This window comes from Balaenoptera acutorostrata, chromosome 11, assembly GCF_949987535.1.
Source record: "Balaenoptera acutorostrata chromosome 11, mBalAcu1.1, whole genome shotgun sequence".
NCBI lineage: Eukaryota > Metazoa > Chordata > Mammalia > Artiodactyla > Balaenopteridae > Balaenoptera > Balaenoptera acutorostrata.
Window position 1 is genome coordinate 17200296 of NC_080074.1, and position 19786 is coordinate 17220081.

The window sequence follows — 19786 nt, forward strand, 5'->3', positions numbered from 1 at the left end:
ACCATATCATTTGTTAAGCTCCTACTAAACACAAATCTTTACAACAACCTGGAAATCCACCACCCCACCTCACCACTGCCCTGATCCAAACCACCATCACTCCATGCTTGCACTGACTAAGTGCAGAAGCCACTTACCTAGTCCCCTGGTGTCCAATCTGACTCCCCATGTGGGAGTCAGGAGTATTTTTTTAAGTGGTAAATAGATTTCATCACCTCTCTATTTAACCCACCAGTGGCTATCCCTCTAACAGGGTGGCAGAGTGGGGATTCAAATTTGTCATCAATAAGAACTTGTTTAGATATTCACTACTTCCAAAACATCCTGTGTTTTACCCAGTTGATCCTTTTTTTTTAAATAAATTTATTTATTTGTTTTTATTTTTGGCTGTGTTGGGTCTTCGTTGCTGTGTGCGGGCTTTCTCTAGTTGCAGCGAGCGGGGGCTACTCTTCATTGTGGTGCGTGGGCTTATCATTGTCATGGCTTCTCTTGTTGCAGAGCACAGGCTCTAGGCATGCGGGCTTCAGTAGTTGTGGCACATGGGCTCAGTAGTTGTGGCTCATGGGCTCAGTAGTTGTGGCACACGGGCTCAGTAGTTGTGGCACACGGGCTCAGTAGTTGTGGCTCGTAGGCTCTAGAGCCCAGGCTCAGTAGTTGTGGCGCACAGGCTTGGTTGCTCTGCAGCACGTGGGATCTTCCCAGGTCAGGGCTCAAACCCATGTCCCCTGCATTGGCAGGTGGATTCTTAACCACTGCGCCACCAGGGAAGCCCTACCCAGCTGACCCTTGAACAATAGGGATTTGAACTGCACGCATCCCCTTACAGGCGGATTTTTTTTTCCACTAGATATATACTTCAGTACTACACCATCCACAGTTGGTTGAATTGCAGATTGCATATGAAGGGCCTACTGTAAAGTTAAACAAGGATTTTTGATTACACCCTTAACCCCTTCATTGTTCAAGGGTCAACTGTACCTCAGTTATCCTTTCAGCAGGGTGAGGAAACAGGTTCAGAGAGAATAAATCACTTGCCTAAGGCTGCCCAACAAGTTAGTGGCAGAAGTGGGATTTGAACCCTGAATCCACACCTCTTGCTCTTAATCTCGGTGATGGATGGGTGGCCTGTAATCACTGAACTGTAGAGCATAAGGACTCATAACCCAGGGGCCCTCTGCCCATTCCCAGGCTGGGAGCCTAGGAAAGTTCAATGTTAATCTTTTGATTTCCTTGTCCCTTGAAAATACTTTTCACAGAGTGGAGAAGGGGTATGGGGTATTCTTTTCGGTCACAGTCTCCTGTTCCTAAGACTCAGTCCCTGTAGAGCTCTTCCGCAAGCCCCTACCCCTTCTAAGCCTGATGTTCCCACTGCCCTGCCTTTGTGCTCCTCCCCAAGAATGCTCTTAGGCTTGACACAAAGGAAATGCCTACACCTTGGCTAACACCTACCCGAAATATCTAACATGCTGTGTCCAGTAACTTAGCAGGAGGGGCTCTGAGACATGGACACACCACTGATCTGTTTATATTGTCCTTGCAGACAGACCACCTTAAACCTAAACTATACCAACCTCCAATGTATGGCTTCTACCAACATTGATTAGTAATTAACTTCTCAGGCTGACATTACATCTTCTTCATTCCTGAATATTACCAGTAACTTCATTCCACGATATGCATGGTTGCACATGTATGTAATTTTCTACTTAAATATTTATAGAGTCATATATAGTTTTATATATTGTGTTATCATATGCTTTCATGTCTGTGCCTGTAACTTCAGTTACTAGCTAAATGCTGAGAACTCCCAAATTTACATCCCCACTCCAGACACTGCTTCTAAGTTCCAGACCCATATATCCAGCAGCCCACTCAACATCCCCACTTTCATGTCTCACAGACACACAAGCTCAGCAAGCCCCAAACTAAACTCCTGATTGTTCTTCCTGAGAAAGTTCATCCTCCCATGCTCCTTATCTAAGGAAATGGCAGGAACCATCCAACCAGGTGTTCAAGCCAAAAACCTGGAAGCCATCCTTGACACCATCTCTCCCTACCTACCAGATCCACTCATCCCACGTCTGGACAGCTCTACCTCTTAGTCATTCATCAATCCACTCATCTATTTTACAATTGCTTATTCTTCAGCACTGTATGAAAAATGGGTGATACAATGGTGAACAAGATGGATACGTTCCTTCCTTCTCAGAATAGTCAGAAACCACAACTGCACATTTTATTGAACGAATGAATAATATGCATACAGGAAGACAGTTTTATACAGGACGGAAAATTTATATAATTTCACTATTGTGCAATTGCATATTTTCCACTAGATCTTGTCACGGACTGTCTATAGAGAGGTAGTGTGTAGGGGCTGAAGGCATGGACTTTAAAGTCACAGACAGAATCATTTGGTCAATCAGTTGGTGAATACTTATTACACACCTGTTGTCTTAGTCTGCTCAGGCTGCTATAACAAAATACCATAGACTGGGTGGCTTAATCAACAGACATTTATTTCTCACAGTTCTGGAGGCTGGAGAGTCCAAGATCAAGGTGCTGGCTGATTCGGCTCTCAGTGAGAGCCCTCTTCTTGGTCAGGAGATGGCTGCCTTCTTGCTGTGTCCTCACATGGCGGAGAGAGAGCCGTGGTGTCTCCTCCTCTTATACAAGCACAGATCCCATCATGGGTGCCCCACCCTCATGACTTCATCTAAACCTATTTACCTCCCAAAGGTCCTTTCAAAAATGCCATCACATTCGGGGGGTCGGGGGGGTGGTGTTACGGCTTCAACATATGAATTTGGGGAGGACACAAACATTTAGTCCACAACATCTACTATGTCCAAGCACTGTCCTAGGCATTTAGAATTCAGCTAAGAACGAGCAAAGTCTCTGCACCCCCAGCATCTCGGAACACTTCCCTGTTTGGGAAATACCTCATCTTGATGGGAAGAAGAAATGTCTTCCCTCTATAGAAGCCATATACTCACTTTTTCCAACTCCCTTGCAGATAAGTTGCAGGCATGTAACCTGGGCTCAGGCTCTCAGAAGCCTCTGTAAACTATACGATGCGAGGAAGGTGGCACCAGGGAGACTCTGCTTAAACAAGAGTAGTGGCAGCTACGTCCAGCTCCCAGAGAGAGCAATGGGAGAAGTTCTAGCATGAGCAACCTAATGGTGACATTAGCAGTATAAGCTGCCGAATATGGGATAATATTCCATGCCTGCTTCTTTAGGGCCAATCAATATCTTTTTTTTTTTTCTTAAAAAAACAGGCTTTATTTTTTAGAACAGTTTTAGATTCATAGGCAGATTGAGAACACAGCACAGAGGGTTCTCATATACACCATGCCCAGATTTCCCTATTATTAACATCTCACATTAGCATGGTACACTTACTGCAGTTAATGAACCAATATTGATATGTTCTCATTTAAGTTGATTCAGCTTTCCTTAGTTTTCACCAATATCTTTTATGAAATTAACTCCTTGTTTAAACTAACCAATATTGGGTTCTGTTTCCAACTAAGAATCCAAGGTGATTTTCCTGGGTTGAATCTCATACCCTGAATATCCTAGCTGGGTATCTCTGGGCAAATTATTGAACTTCTTTCAGCTTGTTTCCTCATCTACCAAATGAAAGCCATTCAGTGCAATAGCTCACGGGCTTCTTGGGAAAAGTGGTTGTGATTTTCATTAGGGCTTTCCAGCTTTGATATCTCCATGTGCTCTTATGGAATAATCAGCATTCAAAGAACTCAAGAACTGGGCTTCCATTTCCCCTCCTTCTATGGTTCCTCCCACTTCTTTCCTGGGCAGAAATCTCCTTCCTGAGCTTCTAGTTAATTCATCTGGTTTTGGGAATGAGAACGAGGTCTCCTGGAAAGAAGGTAGAATTTAGAGTCAGACAGACCTGGGTGTAAATCCCGACTCTGCCACGTACCAGTGTATAGCCTCAGGGGACTCCCTCAGCATTTTCTGTCCCTGAGCTTTGGACACCTTAATTACAGAATGAGATCTTTCATGCCCCTGTGCACATCATCACACTCCAGACAACGAATAGCCCATATTATAGATGTTTGCCAGTGGTTTATCAGATAATAGGGGAAAATATTCAGACCATCTGCTTCTTTGATATAGCATTTAACCATTTGCTATGTATTCATATTATTATATTTGATCTTCACAACAGCCTTGAGAAAGATATGCAGGATAGTTATTTTAATTCCCATTTCATAGACGAAGAAACTGAGGGTCAGAGAAGTTGAGACTCAGTGCTCTTTCTGCTACAGCTAAGTTTTAGGGGTGGGCAGGGCATTTCGCTCATGCCCTTTGTCTATTGAACCAAAAGTTGTGACAGTAAATTAAAGCTGCCTAGTTTTTGAGCATACCAGACATTAATCTTTAAACCACCTTCCTACTTTTGGAGAAACTCCCTACTATGTGATCCCACAAGGAAAGCCAAAGAGGACTCTCCCTGCTCTCTGGAAACAGGCACATGACCTAGGATCAGTCACTGGGTTGTTCCAACTCAGGCCTGTGAATACTGAGCAAGCAATCCAATGACACAGAGATAATTGAGGATTTTTATCCAGTGACATCAAGGTTCAGTGCTAGAAACCTCAGGGTCCAGCAGTAGCAGCAGTGGTGACGTAGTGGCAGGATGTTAACAAGGGACTTCAGTTGTGGCCTAACCTCCGGGGAATACACACATTTCCTAAACTTGGTTCTCTGGTCCTCCATCAATTTTGGAAGCTACTCAATATCTTCTCAATACATTATCTGTTCAAATCTGCTGCTTGCACCCAATAACCCTGAGTGATACCCTTAGAGAAACATCCACAGGACATACTGAGATGTTCTCTCTAACACATTTGGCCTCAAAGAAGGATTTATGGGTAGACTGGTCCAGCTTGTGTTCCATCCATCTCTAAAATGTGGAAGAACAAAGAGGCTTTGAGTCATCTACAGAGTAGGTCCATAACAGAGGTCACAGTACATGGGCCGGCCAGGTTCCCGAGTCCTCTGCACTTCTGCCCACACTATAAATCCCATGGCTATGTATAGGCAACCTCAATACAATAGAAATTCATTACAAACCAGGGCCAGTCTAGTAAGGGAATGGCTGAAAAGATACTGTGAGAGGGTGTTTTACAAAATGACCTTAATGAGGAGCTACCACCAAGAAGAAAACAGGCACAGACTTTGAGCAAAAGAAAGATTAATTCATTAGAAATCCTAATGAAGACTTCTTAAGAAGAACTTCCTTATGCAGAGCAAATGCTGCCTGATTTGTATGATTTCAGAGTCTTCAAGAAGAGACCCATAAAACTCTGCAACTAGCCTGCAATGGAATCTTCCCAAAATGTTAAAAACCTATCTACCATGTGTCTTGCAGGCACGCTTCATGCATTGAATCACTTACCTTTCAAAACTGTTCTGTAAGATTACTATTATCTTCTTTGTGTTGTTTATTTTGCAGATGAGGAAACCGAAAAGTCAAAGAGGTTAAGTGATTTGCCCAGGGTTACCCAGGTATTAAGTGGCAGAGCTGGAGGAGAGCCCAGGGTCTGCCTGGCCCCAAAAGCCACATTCTTTCCACTAGCCCTCCACCTTGTTTTCCTTCCCAAGGCGTTTGTCAAGATCCTTTGCCAAAAATGCTAACAGCTAATGTCTCTGACAGTGGAATGAACAGGAAGTCTCTCGGTGGCCCTGGTGACACGTGGGAGTGGCTGCCCATGAGATATGGGCTTGTAGGGCTGGGCTGGGCTGTCAGAGAGGCGGCGTGATTTCTGACTTGGTTGTTTTTCTCAGGATGTCCTGGTGGGGTTATTAATTCAGGAAGGGTGAGGAAGAGAGAGAGAGGTTGAGGGGTAGGGAAGGAGAAAAAATGGGGGAGAGGAAGAAGGAGAGAGAGAGGGAAAGAGAGAGGCTTTGCCCTCGTGCATAACCACATTCCTGCCTTGAATGGAGTTCACCCGCCCGAAATCCAAGACAGCACCTCCTCTCTGGAAGCAGTTGGAGCCCCTTCAACAAGCCCTTCACAGCACCAACTCTCTCCCCGACCTCAGAGGCTCTGCACAAGGGCTCAGTTCTGACAGATCCCCTTCATCACTCTTGTTTCTCCACTGGACAGGAATCTCTTTGGAGCTGCATTAGGTAACATAGCTAGACAGAATTTGGGATAAAAAGTAAGAAATGGAATAACTTTTTAGCCTTGACCAGAATGTCAGTGGAGGTGAGTTAATTAACATAGGGTTTGCTTCATCTCAGACCCTTCTGAGGGCTAAGTTGACCCTGCACCAGCAGCCCAAGAAGAACACCAGAGGAGCAGAGATCATATGGGAAGGGCAGCCTCTTGAAGGGGGAGATGAAGGGACTCATCTCCCCTGAGGGGACAGCCCCACCCCTCCCTGACTATGGGTTGACTATGACAAAAACACGGGAACATTCGGGGGAGACAAGTTTTCCCCAGTCTAGGTGTTCACTGCAATGGGGCAGGGGGGTCCCCTGACCACACCTAGCCTCTTGTCCTGCCTCTCATTACTCCCTTGGGAGGCGATGAGTTACCTGGTGGGCGAACAAGAGCCCGCTGTCTGTTTCTTGAATGGGTGGTGCTCATCTATCAAGAATTAGCGAAGATTAATTGGTCTCTCTTCCGCATCCTCTTTCCCTAGCCAAGTGTGCAGCTTTGCAGACTGCAACGTGCTCTCAGGTTGGTTCCTCTGAAGTCCAGCCTGGTTGTGGGGAGTCCACAAGCCCACGTGGGCTGTCACTCAAAAGTGCTCCAGTCATAAAGGTGACAATTCGGCCCCATCCACCTCACGCCTTTGTCTTGTCCCAGAAACAGAAGGAAGAGGAGATATTAATTTTGCCCCCTCAAAACCCCAGCTAACAAAAATGAGAGCTGCGATGATTAATATCATCATTTCCTTGTTTCTGAGACAAATTTACCAACACCAAAAACTTAGGATTTCCATCTTCACTGGTTGATTCAGAGACGTCCCAATACCCCTGCAAATGGCCTCAAGATCAGCACCTGTGCCCTCACTCCAACTCCTCTGCACTCTCACCCACAAACACCCCATCCATCACTCCACACCCACATATCTTCCTGTCTTCTTAGCACATAAACTCTCCTCAGTAAGAGGGTACTTACAATCCAAGGTCACTTACAATACAAAAGAGGCTGCCATAAATAATGTTGAGATCTTCATTGTCCCACTGTCTTGGGCCAGGGCCTTGTTAGGTCAGCTTTGCAAAAGCCTGCCAAGCATTTAGGAGGAGGAAGGGTCTTACCCACGAGTCTGTTCAGTCCCTGGAGTGTTTGCAGACATTCCTATCCAATGATGTAAGGGAACTGGACAACAATATGGTGTCACAGGGTATAAGGGACTGTGTGTGCATGCACACGAGTGCATGCGTGTCTGCACGGGCCCAGGCATCTGCGTCTGTCTGTGCCCAGGTCTCTGACAAGCCCAGGGTCCTTCAGTTTCCAACTAGGAACCGACTGTTGGCAACTTGTAAATTAGCAAAGAAAGGGAGGGAGGAAATGTTTGCTACAGAATGTCTAACATCATGCTTGAGAGGCAACCTGCGGATGGGATGTCGGGGGACTACATAACACTTTACATAACATTAAGGAAGAGGCGATTGTACAAAATGGGCAAGAATAGTGGTTCCCATTTACACAGGCAAACTTTGAGTGACACGATATAATTGCCTTGGATAGTGTCCCCTTGGCAGGGGCAATGCCAGGGGCCAATGTGGCACTGGGAAGCTTTAGGTCATCTCCAAGTTTGCCTGTGTAAATGAGAACCACCATTCTTGCCCATTTCTCTTTATTGGGTATGTCTCTGTCTGTGCTCTCTTCCTTCTCTCAACTTTTACCATTTTGTTTGTGCCATTCGTATAGAACTTAGGGACTGGTGACATTTTCAAGGGCAGGGATGGGTCTAAGTGAGTCACTTTGTACCCCAGCACCCAGCAGAGCCTGGCACAGGATAGGTGCTTGGGAAACGTGGATTGCAGGAGAGAAGCATCTTGCTATCTAGAATGTGCAGACTCTCTCCTAACCAAAAACACAACACTTCAGATTCTCCCGAGTGGTTCCACAGTGTGAGTCATCTGATACACAGCTCCTGTTGAAAGCCTAGCTGAACTATTGATACTCCAGAGAGAGAAAAAAATTGACCAAGATTTCTCCAAAGTTTCCACCATAACAAAGAAGAGAGGAGGTGAAATTGTGTTCCATTTGGGAGTTTTCAGATATAACCTAAAAAGCAGTCCCTACCACACTGCCCCCTAGAATCACTACTTGAAGATTCTAGAGGAGTTGACATCTCATTTCACCCTTGGTTTTGTTGAGAGCCAATAAAACAACCAATAATGTGTGGAATGTCTCTGTCTTAAAAGAAATAATTGCTATTGTGGACATCATCCATTACGAGGTCCAGTGTCCCTTTTCTCTTGCTTTAGGCAAACTCATAAAGAGATGAAGTGAATCCACATGGTGCGGGATGGAAGGGTGACTCATGTGTTCAGCCGAGCAGAAGTCAAGAGGTACCTGTTGATGGGAGAGCTTGCTCTTAATAGCGAGGAAGGATTTCAAATAAACAGGTGGTGACAAAACATATTCAGAGAGGGATAGGTAGCTACAGAAACATGTGAGAGGACCATCCACCCAGACAAAGGAAGGAGGGCTTCCTGGAGAAAGTGACAGCTGGGCAAAGAACATGAGGATCACGTAGGAGTTGAAAAGAGTGGGGGTGGGGTAAAAGTTCCTTAACAGAAAGAATAGCAGGAGAAAAGACAAGAGCATGGTTCATTTGGAGAAAAGGAAAGCAGTTCATAATGTCTGGAATAGATGAGGTGAAAGATGAGATAGGAAGTGTAAACAGGGGTTCTCAGAATGATCAGAAACATTTAAAAAGTTTTTTCCAAGGGCAAAAGGGTGACGTTAAAGAGTTTCAATAGGGAGAATTACTTAACCAGATAGAGATTTCTCTGGCTGCAATGTGGACCATGGATGCATGGATGATGGGTGGGGTGGAGAGGATGTGGGGAGATGTAGAAAGATGCAGTTGCTGTACTGGAAGTGAGGTGATAGTGGTCTGGACCAGGAGGGTGGCAGATGGGATACAGAGAAGCAGATGGATCTGAAAGATATTTTAGAAATAGAGTTGATGGGACTTGGTAACTAGTTGGGTACCAGAGTGAAAGAGAAAGGAGTCATGGTTGGCTCCCAGCTTGTGATACTTGGGATGAAACATTCCCTGGGTCATGATTTCCTGCGGACAGGGTCACTGCACCTGCTCAAGGACAGGACGGATGTCAGACATGTTCTCCTGCACTTCCTACACCCTAGGCTGAGCCTAATCCATCTCCTTCTCTCTATTCCAGCATCACCATATCAGCCACTAGATGGATACAAAAACGGGTTTCTTTTACAGATCTACCTTGGCTTTGGGTGGAGGCAATAGGAAGCCCACTTAGGTTTCCAGGCTTCCTTGTGCCCCAGCACAGCCCCAGAAAGCCCTACAACAGCACCAGGGATGGGGGGCAGTGTACAGAGGAACGGGGTATAGGGTACATGCCCAACTATTACTGGAGCAGGATTTTGTTTCCCTCCAGTTCTTGTCCCCGGGGAGTTCCAGGCTCTCGGTGGGGAAGCCAAAAGGCACAGATGAGAGAATGGTGAGGTTCAGGTACCTAAGCCTTACTCCAAACTCCCATCATTATTCGTCTTTGTAACCCTAACACGGGCATTAGAAGGAGCAGTGGAGGGAATGAGAAGGGAGCAAGGAAAGAGGAGAGGTAAATAAAGGCATCCTCAAACCACAGCAGCAAAGTCTTCCCCCATTTTCCCACCCAATCCTAAGAGGTCCCACCCAGGCCCTTGGGAGCAGAGTCCTTCTTCCAGCCTTGTAGTGAACATCTGATTCCATGGCTCCCCTGCATCTGTCTCCACAGCAGGATTCCTGATGAAATCCCCCCAGAGTACATCCTTTGGATCCAATCCTAGCTCTTAAGGATATTGGCACTTAGTCCAAGTACTTGAAAACTAGGAAGACAGAGAGAGAGAAGGGGGAGTACAAAGAGTTGACAGCTGTGCTGCACATTCCGAGGGCACCACTGACCTATCTTTGTGAGCAGAGCCCTTTGGAGTTGTGCGGTGCTGCCAGCCAGCTTGGGAGTTGAGACACCCAGTCCCATTCCTGCGTGGTTGACTTGTCTGCATCACTCTCCCATCCCATCCCATCCCATCCCCACACCACACACCACAAAGCCTCAAGCCTTGCTTCTAAGAGTCCCAGTATTGGGTTTCTACCACAGGTCCCATGTACCCATAACACTCCATGCCCCAAATGCAACAGTGTTTCCCAAGGCTTCAATTCACTACACTTAGTTGTAACGAGAGGAAAAATCCAAAAGGGAAAACAAATGTCAAAACTGAAGAGCCCAGGCTTGACAAAGGAGCCAGGGAAAACCAGCCCAATGGCTGAGGAGAAGCTTCCCTGAGCCACAAAAGCACTCTTCTCTCTACCACTTGCTTGTGAACTCTGCCAGACCCAGGGTTTGGATGGCTCACCCCACCCCTCCCATAGTTTAATGAATGTGTCCTCTGCTGAGCTTGCCAGCCCTCCACTCCCTCCACCACCAGGGCTCCTTAAGGGCTGCACGGTTGACATTTCTCTCTGGGCCACTCAATGACATGATTATCGGAGAAGCAAAGGAAGCACATTTGTAATAAATCCTGAACCAAAATGAAGTCATTAAAAAGCTGGGTTTCTCCCCAGTGTCTTTGGCAGAAGGGAGCAAAGAGAAAGAGGTATTTGCTCATTGGTTTTAGTATCTTCACTTTGCCCCCCACTGCTATGGACTGTTTGTGTCCTCTTCAAAACTCATATGTTGAAGCCTAACCCCCAGTGTGATGGTATTTGGAGGTGGGGTCTTTGGGAGGTCATTAGGTCATGACGGTGGAGCTTCATAAATGGGATTAGTGCCCTTCAAAGAAGAGACACAAGCTAGCTGATCTCTCTCTGCCATGTGAGGACATAAGGGCAGGCTCTCACCATTTATAAATCTGCCAGCACCTTGACCTTGGACTTCCCAGCCTCCAGAACTGTGAGAAACAAATGTTTGCTGTTTAAGCCACCCAGTCTATGGTATTTTGTTATAGCAGCTTGCTGGCCCATGGGCCTGAAGACTGCCCCCTTCTCCCAGACTCCCAGGAGTTCTATCTGAAGGACCCTAAGGCAACAGAACTTTGATGCAAGGTTCAGGGGGAGTAAGTAAGGAAAACAATCAAAAGAAAAGGTTGGAGTGAAGATGTTACATAGCTTCTAGTGCAATTAACAGGACTGGGCACCACTAGATATTATTTCCCCAGCAGGATGTTCACTCTGAGAGGACAAGAACCCATTTGCCATCTCATTCCCTGTAAAACCCCATTGTCCAGTGTCTAGTACATAGTAGTTGCTCAATAACTATTTGTTAAATGAATGAGTTAATGAATCTCTTTCAGTCTCTTTGGCAGCCTTATGGGGGATCATCATACAGATTTGACAGATGAGAGAACTGACTCTAAGAGGTCAAATACCCTATCCCATGTATAAAGTTGCAGACTTTGAACACAGATTTGAGTCTGTAGACACATAGAGAACATGCAGAGAGGTGATATGAATCCAAGGTCCTGATCCATCAAATAGAAAGCTCTTCCTCTCCAAAATGCTCAGAAGAGAACTTTGAGCTTGCTTTGTCTATATTACACTTCAAATATTTACTCCATTATACTTATAGCAACATGCATCTATCACTCCTTTCTTCGTCCCACCATTACACATGAGATGTAGCGCAATTATGGCATTTATTATGCATTATTGCAATTGTTTTCTAACAGCTCATTAGACCATGAACTCCTGACAGCATCTTGTTTACTAGGTGCTGGGGATGTTGAGACAGTCTTCACAAAGATTCATGGCATAAACGAACGAGTGGATGAATGATTTTGTATAAACCTTCCGTTTCGAAAAATACTTTTGTTTACATTGTCTCACATAATCTTCATGTGACTTGCTGAGTTGTTACTATTATGAACATCAAGTACAAAAATTCCACTTGGATGTATAACAGTTTTTTTGTGGGAAAACACTTCAAGGTGGTGGAGGTCAGTGAGAACCACGAGGGCAGAGATGTTGACCCAGACACCAGAGGAGAGCAAAGAATCCTGACCTTGGGCAAGAGGTAAGGCGGTGAATATGGTGAGGTCAGTTACAAGAAGAGAAGATAGTTGATAGGAAGAAAGGACCCAAAGACAGGGAAGGACTTAAACTAGCAGTGAGGTGAGGAGCCAGTGAGACTCCCTCGTCAGGGGGAGGGCAGCTGAGGGACACTTTATGGATGGTATAATGCCTACCACCCTTTTGAAGTTGATGAAATTTCTGCCATGTAAACCCCTCAACTCTCTTTCCCCTGCCGAAACCAAAACCAAAATGAAAACAAAACAAAAACAAGACACTCTGGTCAGTGTTACTCATCTTACTCTTCCTAGTCTGTAAGTGGGCTGTTCTGGAACTCCCAGGAAGGACCAGGCTTCATGCTGGGTCCACATGGTACAGAACAGAGACTGCATATGAGGAAGCTGGAGCCCAGAATTCAGACGTTTGGGAGATTTTTATGAGCTGTGGTAGGAGTGGGGAGAGGTTTAAGCCTCCTTTTCCACCATCTCACTGACAGAATGGCCCTAGTTTCCAGCTGTGCTCTATTCTGTGAAGAAACCGAGGCCCAGAGAGGTTAAGACCTTGCCCAAAGTCACACAGGTAGCAGGTGGTAGAAAGAGAATCCAATTAAATGCAGGATATATACATGACCTTCAATCTCTTGTTTCCCTTGTATCTTGATGCTACGGCACAAAGAATAGTGTTAACTTCGACAGGGCAGAAGATGGGCCTGGGGCCTGACTTCTGGACAGCGTGGGCCAGAGCACATGATCCACTCCCCGATTCCCTCACACAGGAGACACTGTTGCAGTTTGCCCTATTGCTGACCCTAGAGGACAGCAGTAAAATTCCCCCCACCATTCCCTTGATACAAGCACCCTGCTCCCCAGAGACCTCCACTTCTAGCTCTCTCCTCAGAGATGGGAAGGAGGGGTGTAGGAGGGCTTCTCCTGGGGCCCTGCAGACAACACCCCCAGGGGGCCAAAGCAGAACGAGGTGAGCCAACTTGACAAGCGGAGGCCCCAGGACATCTGTTAGAGGCCCTCACACACACACACGCAGGGTTTATTAGGAACAGGCCCGGGCACTGAGCAGGCCGGACACCATAGTGGAATGTTTACCCGCCCGTCTGCCTGTCCTCTCAACACCCCGGCCTCACACCAGGCAAGGCACTGGCCATGTCTCCGGAGTGGCCAAGCCACTGCAAGCGCCCACCTGCCTTCGGCTAGCCGTCATCACCATGGCAACAATCAGCTGACTAGGCCTCAGGAGGCCTGAACACCTGCTACTTGGCCCGGATTCCAACAGGGTCTTCCCCGTGTTCCTCTGGCTCCAGCACTGCACTAATAGACACCACGCTCAGCCATTTCTTTGAAAGACTGTTCAGTGAATGAGTCCATCCAGCTCCAAGCAGGAGCGATTCGAGGAATTCTAATTCCCTCCCATCCAATCCTTTCTCCAACAGATGCTGAAATGCTATGAATCCTCATTAAAACTTAAATATCTCCTAACTGGGGAAACACTTACAAATTTTTTTAATCAAATGACATTTAATCTTTATTAGGCACCTAATATGTCCCAAACACTTTATGTACATCTTCTCTAATCCTCACTATAGCCTTACAAAGTGGTTATTATAAATGTAGCTACCAAGGCTCAGAGGGTTAGTCATACAGCTAATAGACTGGGAGGGAAGTATTTGAACCTGTGGACCTTCTGGCCCAGACACCTGTGTTTGGCCTACCATACCATGTAGTCGCTAAGGGCAGGTTTTAATGTGGGCTAAGAGGAGGAGGATCTGGGTTTGCTGTGGGCTTGCAGGGTGTCAGGTGGTGGGTAGGGGGCTGGGGGTGGGAGCCAGCAAGAAAGGAAAAAGATGAAGAGCTAGACTCCAGAGTGAGATCATGAACTTTCAAAGGATCTGTGGACAGATTTCAGGGGGACCATGATCTTGAGGGAAATTTTCATCTTTATTTCTGCTCATTCTAACTGAAATGTGTTCAGTTATGAATGTGGACCACAAACCACGGGAGTATAAGCAGTTCCTGTGACGCTGCATGAATGGAGATCACAGATTTTTTCATCACTTTATCGTCATCACAGCTTTTCAAAATATGATTTTAGACTCATCACCACCTTGAAATTACAGTAGTTACCAGACTCACTGCTGATCCTTGTACGTAGTATGTCACTAAGGAAACACTTATAGCACTAAATTTAGAAGTTTGGGTTTTTTAATATTCTTATTGTGTATTTCAATATAATTGGCTTGCTCTGTAATCCTATGTATTCTGTTTTACTCAGTTAGGAACTATATTCTATTCTGAGGGAGGGTCTATAGGCTTCAACAAATTGCCGAAAGATCAACGGCACAGAAAAATTAAGAACTCCTAGCTGGGGAAGTCCAAGACATGGTTTTCCTATTTTAAAATTTTACCTACCCCACTCCTCCAACCTGTGTTTCATTAAGTACACTCTTTGGCCGTGAATTAATTACCTGGGCGGTTTGTTAAAATGTAGATTTCCAGGACATACACCCAAAGTACAAAAGTAGAATCTGAGGATTGGAACCTGGGAATCTCTACTTCAACCCACTCACCTGTAGAGGTGCCCTGTACAGTGTCCCTGCGTGGATGTGGCCCTGTGAGCAGCATGGCTTAGGGTGGGCTGGACCCCCTTGGCCAGGCAGGAACAGTCTACACAGCTTCACCTGGGGGGCCTGATCCTCCAGGTGATTTTTCAATACTCATTAACGTCTCTCAGTGAAGGAAGAAGGGATAAATCACTACTTTTGGTTTTGGTTTGGGGTTTTGTTTGTTTGTTTTGTCTTTATGTGGGGTTTTTTTTTGCATTGTTTTTGTTTGTTTGTTTATTTGCTTGTTTGCATTTTAGGGGATGTATTTGTTTCTTAGGGCTGCCATAAGAAATCATCACAAACTAATTTAAAACAACAGAAATTTATTTATTTATTCTCTCACAGTTCTGGAGGCTGCAAGTCCAAAACTGAGGTGTCAGCAGGATTGGTTCCCATTGGGGGTTTTGAGGGAGACTCTGTACCATGCTTCTCTCTGAGTTTCTGGTGGTTTCTGGCAGTCCTTGGTCTTCCTTAGCTCAACAAAGGAAAGGAGGGAAGTGCAGACAGGAAACTGCAGATGCAGGACTGAAGCTTCCACAAGCTTCTGGACTCACCCTACACCACCTGCTGCTTTGCCACAGGCCACTCCACGCTCATCTGGGTCTCAAGTAAATGAAGTTGCATCTAGAGACCAGGCATCAAGAAATTGGAACCCCCAAGCAGGTTCCGACTGGCCCTTTGATGTCTCCTTTTTATCCCTGAGGACCAGGCCAACTTCTCCACCAGTCACGGAGGCACAGTGCCTAGGGCCCTCCACACTTTCAGGGACCCACAAAAATATTTTCATTCCTTTAAAATTCAAGCCAAAAAAATAGGAACTTGTAAGGATGAATAAAATGTTTTCATTTGTTTCCCACATGAGAAAAAAATCATCTTTAGGGCCCCTGAACATCCATTAAATTATTTTCGTACGTTTTTATGGAGGAAGGAACCCAAAAAAGGCAAGAGTGGCTCACGCTCACAGAAGTCAAAATGCGGCCCTGAAAGAGGAGGCTTCCTAGCAGTGGAGGGGAGAGGCCAGTGTCCCTTGGATCAGCTGCTGAGATTTCATGCATGCCGAGCAAGGGGCTGGAGGCCTCCTGAGGTCCCCTCCTCCAGAGAGTTCCAAGGGTCTCCACCACTGAGGTGTTCTAGTCCTACCTCTCCCATGGGTCCCCTGGATTCTTCTCTTCCCACTGGGAATGGGGGAAGCAACCATCAAAGAAGAAAGGCAGAGACACGAGTGGAGAAAAGAGATTCAGAAACCCTGGGGGATTCTCAGAAACAGGGCCAGCCTAACCCATCAGTTTACTATCAGCAATGCACAGGTTCTCAGTGTCCAAAAAGGAAGACCTAAGGGAAGAAGAATGCAGGGTTTAAGCTATAGCCATAAAACTGGAAAGAAGATGGGAGAAAAGGTAGGCCTTCCCCTACGTGAGGGACACCTGCTTTGTAACAGAATGACTAGATCTCAGGACTGACATTGCAGGAGATGGGGATGGGGTGGGGAGCAAAGAAATGAAAAGGACCAAAGCTCAGTCAAGAAAGGGGAGGCACTGGAGTCTCTGGGCTATGCCCGGAAGGACAATGCCTGCAAAACATAGGCCACCATGTAAGTGAGCATCCCAAGTAGACAGGACAGAGGAGTCACCTTAGCTACTTGTGTCCTTGTGGTGCCTGCATGTTGTCCATTGATCACCCAGAAGAAAGTCACCTGCCTGTGACCTGAGATTTACCTGAGCCCCATCAAATTTTCCTTGTAGCGTACTCCCATTTTTTCAACAATCTGGGACGCTTGTAAACCCCACTGAAGCCAAGGGTACGTGGAAGGGAGAGCCCCAGAAGTGAGCCTTAGGAAAAGTTGGGCAATGGGGAAAGATGCTCTTGTTAAATATAGCATATGTCCCAAATGAGTACAGTCCCCTGACCTATTCCAGTCAAGATGTTAGTAACCAGAGTCAGAGGACCCAACCTGCAGTTCCCTTGTGTGGTTCTGTCTTGCCATCACTGTGTCACACATCACACACACCCAAGATGCATATGTGTGTGTACTGTGGACGTGCAACAGGAATGCCAGTTGTTTGGGGTTGGTAAAGGAAGCTTGTCTCTCTCAGCCCCTCCTAAATCCTGCTGTTTACACCATTCACTTAACCAAACATTTGTGCATGCCTCCTGGGTGCCGGGTATGGCCCAATTGCCAAGGATACTGAGATCAGCGAACTACAGCCCCTGGCCTCCAGGATGGGGAAGCCCCAGGCGCCATCACAGAGCTCCCCGTCTTCCAGCAACAGCCATGCTTTGAGAGCCAACTCCATGCCAAGTTCTACACTAAATGCCTGACTTATGTCACTTAATCCTCACAATATCCCTGCTACAAGGAGCCATGTATCCCACCTTTTAAAATAGAAACTGAGCCTCAGAGTTTAGGTAACTTGCCCAAGATCACCGAGCTGTAGTGTGACAAACTCATGGAGAAGTGGCTCTATCTTGTTCTTGCTAGAAGACTCAAAGAATGAAAAGGTCATTTTTTCTCCTTGTCTGAACAAATAGCCAAGGGGAAAAAAATCTAACAATTTCTGTTTGTTTACTTTGGTTTGGTTTTCTGCTTTTCTGGCAGGTAGGTTGGTTGGTTTGTTTGTCTTTTAAGAAAGGCTTAAAGAACTTATGGTTACCAAAGGGGAAAAGTGGGGAGGGATAAATTAGGAGGTAGGGATTAACATATACACACTACTATACATAAAATAGACAATCAACAAGGACCTACTGTATAGCACAGGGGATTCTACTCAATATGCTGTAATAACCTATATGGGAAAAGAATCTGAAAAAGAATGGATATATGTATATGTATAACTGAATCACTTTGCTGTACACCTGAAACTAACACAACATTGTAAATCAGCTATACTCCAATATAAAATGAAAATTAAATTAAAAACATTTTTAAAGTTAATTATTAACTAATTTACTTATTTTTGGCCACATTGGGCCTTCATTGCTGCGTGTGGGCTTTCTCTAGTTGTGGTGAGCAGGGGCTACTCTTCTTGCGGTGCGTGGGCTTCTCATTGCAGTGGCTTCTCTTGTTGCAGACACCAGTTCGAGCCCTGGTCCAGGAAGATCCCGCATGCCGTGGAGCAACTGAGCCCGTGCACCACAACTACTGAGCCTGTGTTCTAGAGCCTGAGAGCCACAACTACTGAGCCCGTGCACCACAACTACTGAGCCCGCATGCCACAACTACTGAAGCCTGCGTGCCTAGAGCCTGTGCTCCGCAAAAAATATTTTTTTAATTAAAAAAAGAAAAGAAAGGCTTAAAGAGATGAGAGAACCGTGCTGTCTGAGAGGGGAACTGTTTTAAGGGTAGGAAGACAGAGGAGAGGTGGCTCAGCCTGAGGGGTTATGCGTCTTCTCTGAGACTGGGAAAGAGACAATGGTTTGCAAGTCCCTGAGGGTGGAGACCTGCAGCCCGGGATGGGGGCATGACTGAGGGGTGCGCCCAGGGAAAATGTGAGGCCACGTGCCTCGGGAGCCTCTGCCGAGACCCCCGACCAGGCTTGGGATGGAGGAAGATGGGAGGCTCCCTTCGAAATGGTGCTTGCAGACCATGAGCCAGAATTTCTCTACTGTGGACCCAACACGGCAAACTTGCTCCTCAATCTTGCTGAACACTTGCCAAGGTTTCCTTACGTTCCCAAGGAGGAGAGAAAGAATCCTTCACCACTGCTCCCCCCCAGAAAGACATTAACTAAGAATGGGTTTCCTGCCAGCCCTGGCAGGTGGGGGACCAAGCCAGATTTATTTGCTTTAGAAAAATAAAGAAAACGTGTGGCTGCTCACGCCCAAGGGTCTCAGAGCAAATCCACACGGGTTCCAGCTGCCTAGCGGCAGTGCTGGGCACCCAACCTGCCCCATCCTCCCGCAAAAGAGCCTCCGGGGCCTCTGCCCAACAGAGAACCGGTCCTTCCCCGCTCGAACCATCACTTCTGGCTCGGTGTTAGGAAGGCACAATGCAGCTGCTGAAAGGGCAGTAATTAAGTCGAGCACGCCTGGAAGATGATGACAATAATTTCTATTTCTCTGCTCCTGCATCCCCCCACAAGCTTTCCAGATTTTACAGCTGTGACTCACCTCCGCTACTGCGCAGGGTAGCTCCGAGGGAGCGCGCACGCTCACAGCACGCTGAATTTAGGCAGAAGATGAAAAAAAAACGCACACCCCGATTAATTACAAGAGGAACACTCCCTGTCACGCGCCGTCCAGCTGACTTCATGCCTGGGCGGCAGAAATGCGATAAAACTCCCAAGTTGGTCCTTATAATTTGGAGAGTCAGATGGCTCAGCCATGATCTCACAGCGTGCGCCCCAGCCAGTGGCCCTGAGCCAGGCTTTGAAATATGACCCAAGAGGGGGCTGGTGACGGAGGGGCCGCTTCTGGCACGGTTCATCCTAAATCAATTTTCCTTTGAGGTCGCATCCTTCTCAGGCTGCCCAGCGAGGCCACCCCACTGGCAGCTGCTGGCTCGATCCGGTGGCGGGGCCACCTGACAGCCCCGCGGCAGCGCCAGTAGTTAAGCAGGAGGTCCACTCTATTCCTACAGCGATCCTCTCCGTACTGGGCACTTGGCACTCAACCAGCCACGGTCCCTTAGTGCTATTCAACCCAGTTCAGTCAGCAAACGTCTACCTGGAGGCACGATAGCATAGTTGCTGAGAACGCCGTGTTTGGATTAAGAAATCCTGTGGGTTTGTATTCCACCTCTCTCCATTAGGACCTGCGTGAACTTGGGCAAGTGATTTAATCTGAGCCTCATTTGTCACCAGAGGAAATCTCACGTATCCCATGTGGGATGTAATACAGGGATCAATACCTGACAGTAGGGAAGGATACACCCCACCAACAACTGTGCTACTTCCTCAGTAGCACAAAAGTGCACGAATTCCTGGAG

The 19786-nt window shown here is 46.6% G+C and overlaps 1 long non-coding RNA gene across 1 annotated transcript in view; it reads right to left on the reverse strand.

Moving 5' to 3' along the window:
- LOC103003139 (uncharacterized) overlaps positions 1 to 19186 on the reverse strand; it is a 204048-nt gene extending 184862 nt beyond the window's left edge. Inside the window, exon 1 of the long non-coding RNA XR_449624.2 lies at positions 18970 to 19186. This is a non-coding gene — a long non-coding RNA (uncharacterized LOC103003139). The remainder of the gene's footprint in view (positions 1 to 18969) is intronic.
- Between the last annotated feature and the right edge of the window lie 600 nt (positions 19187 to 19786).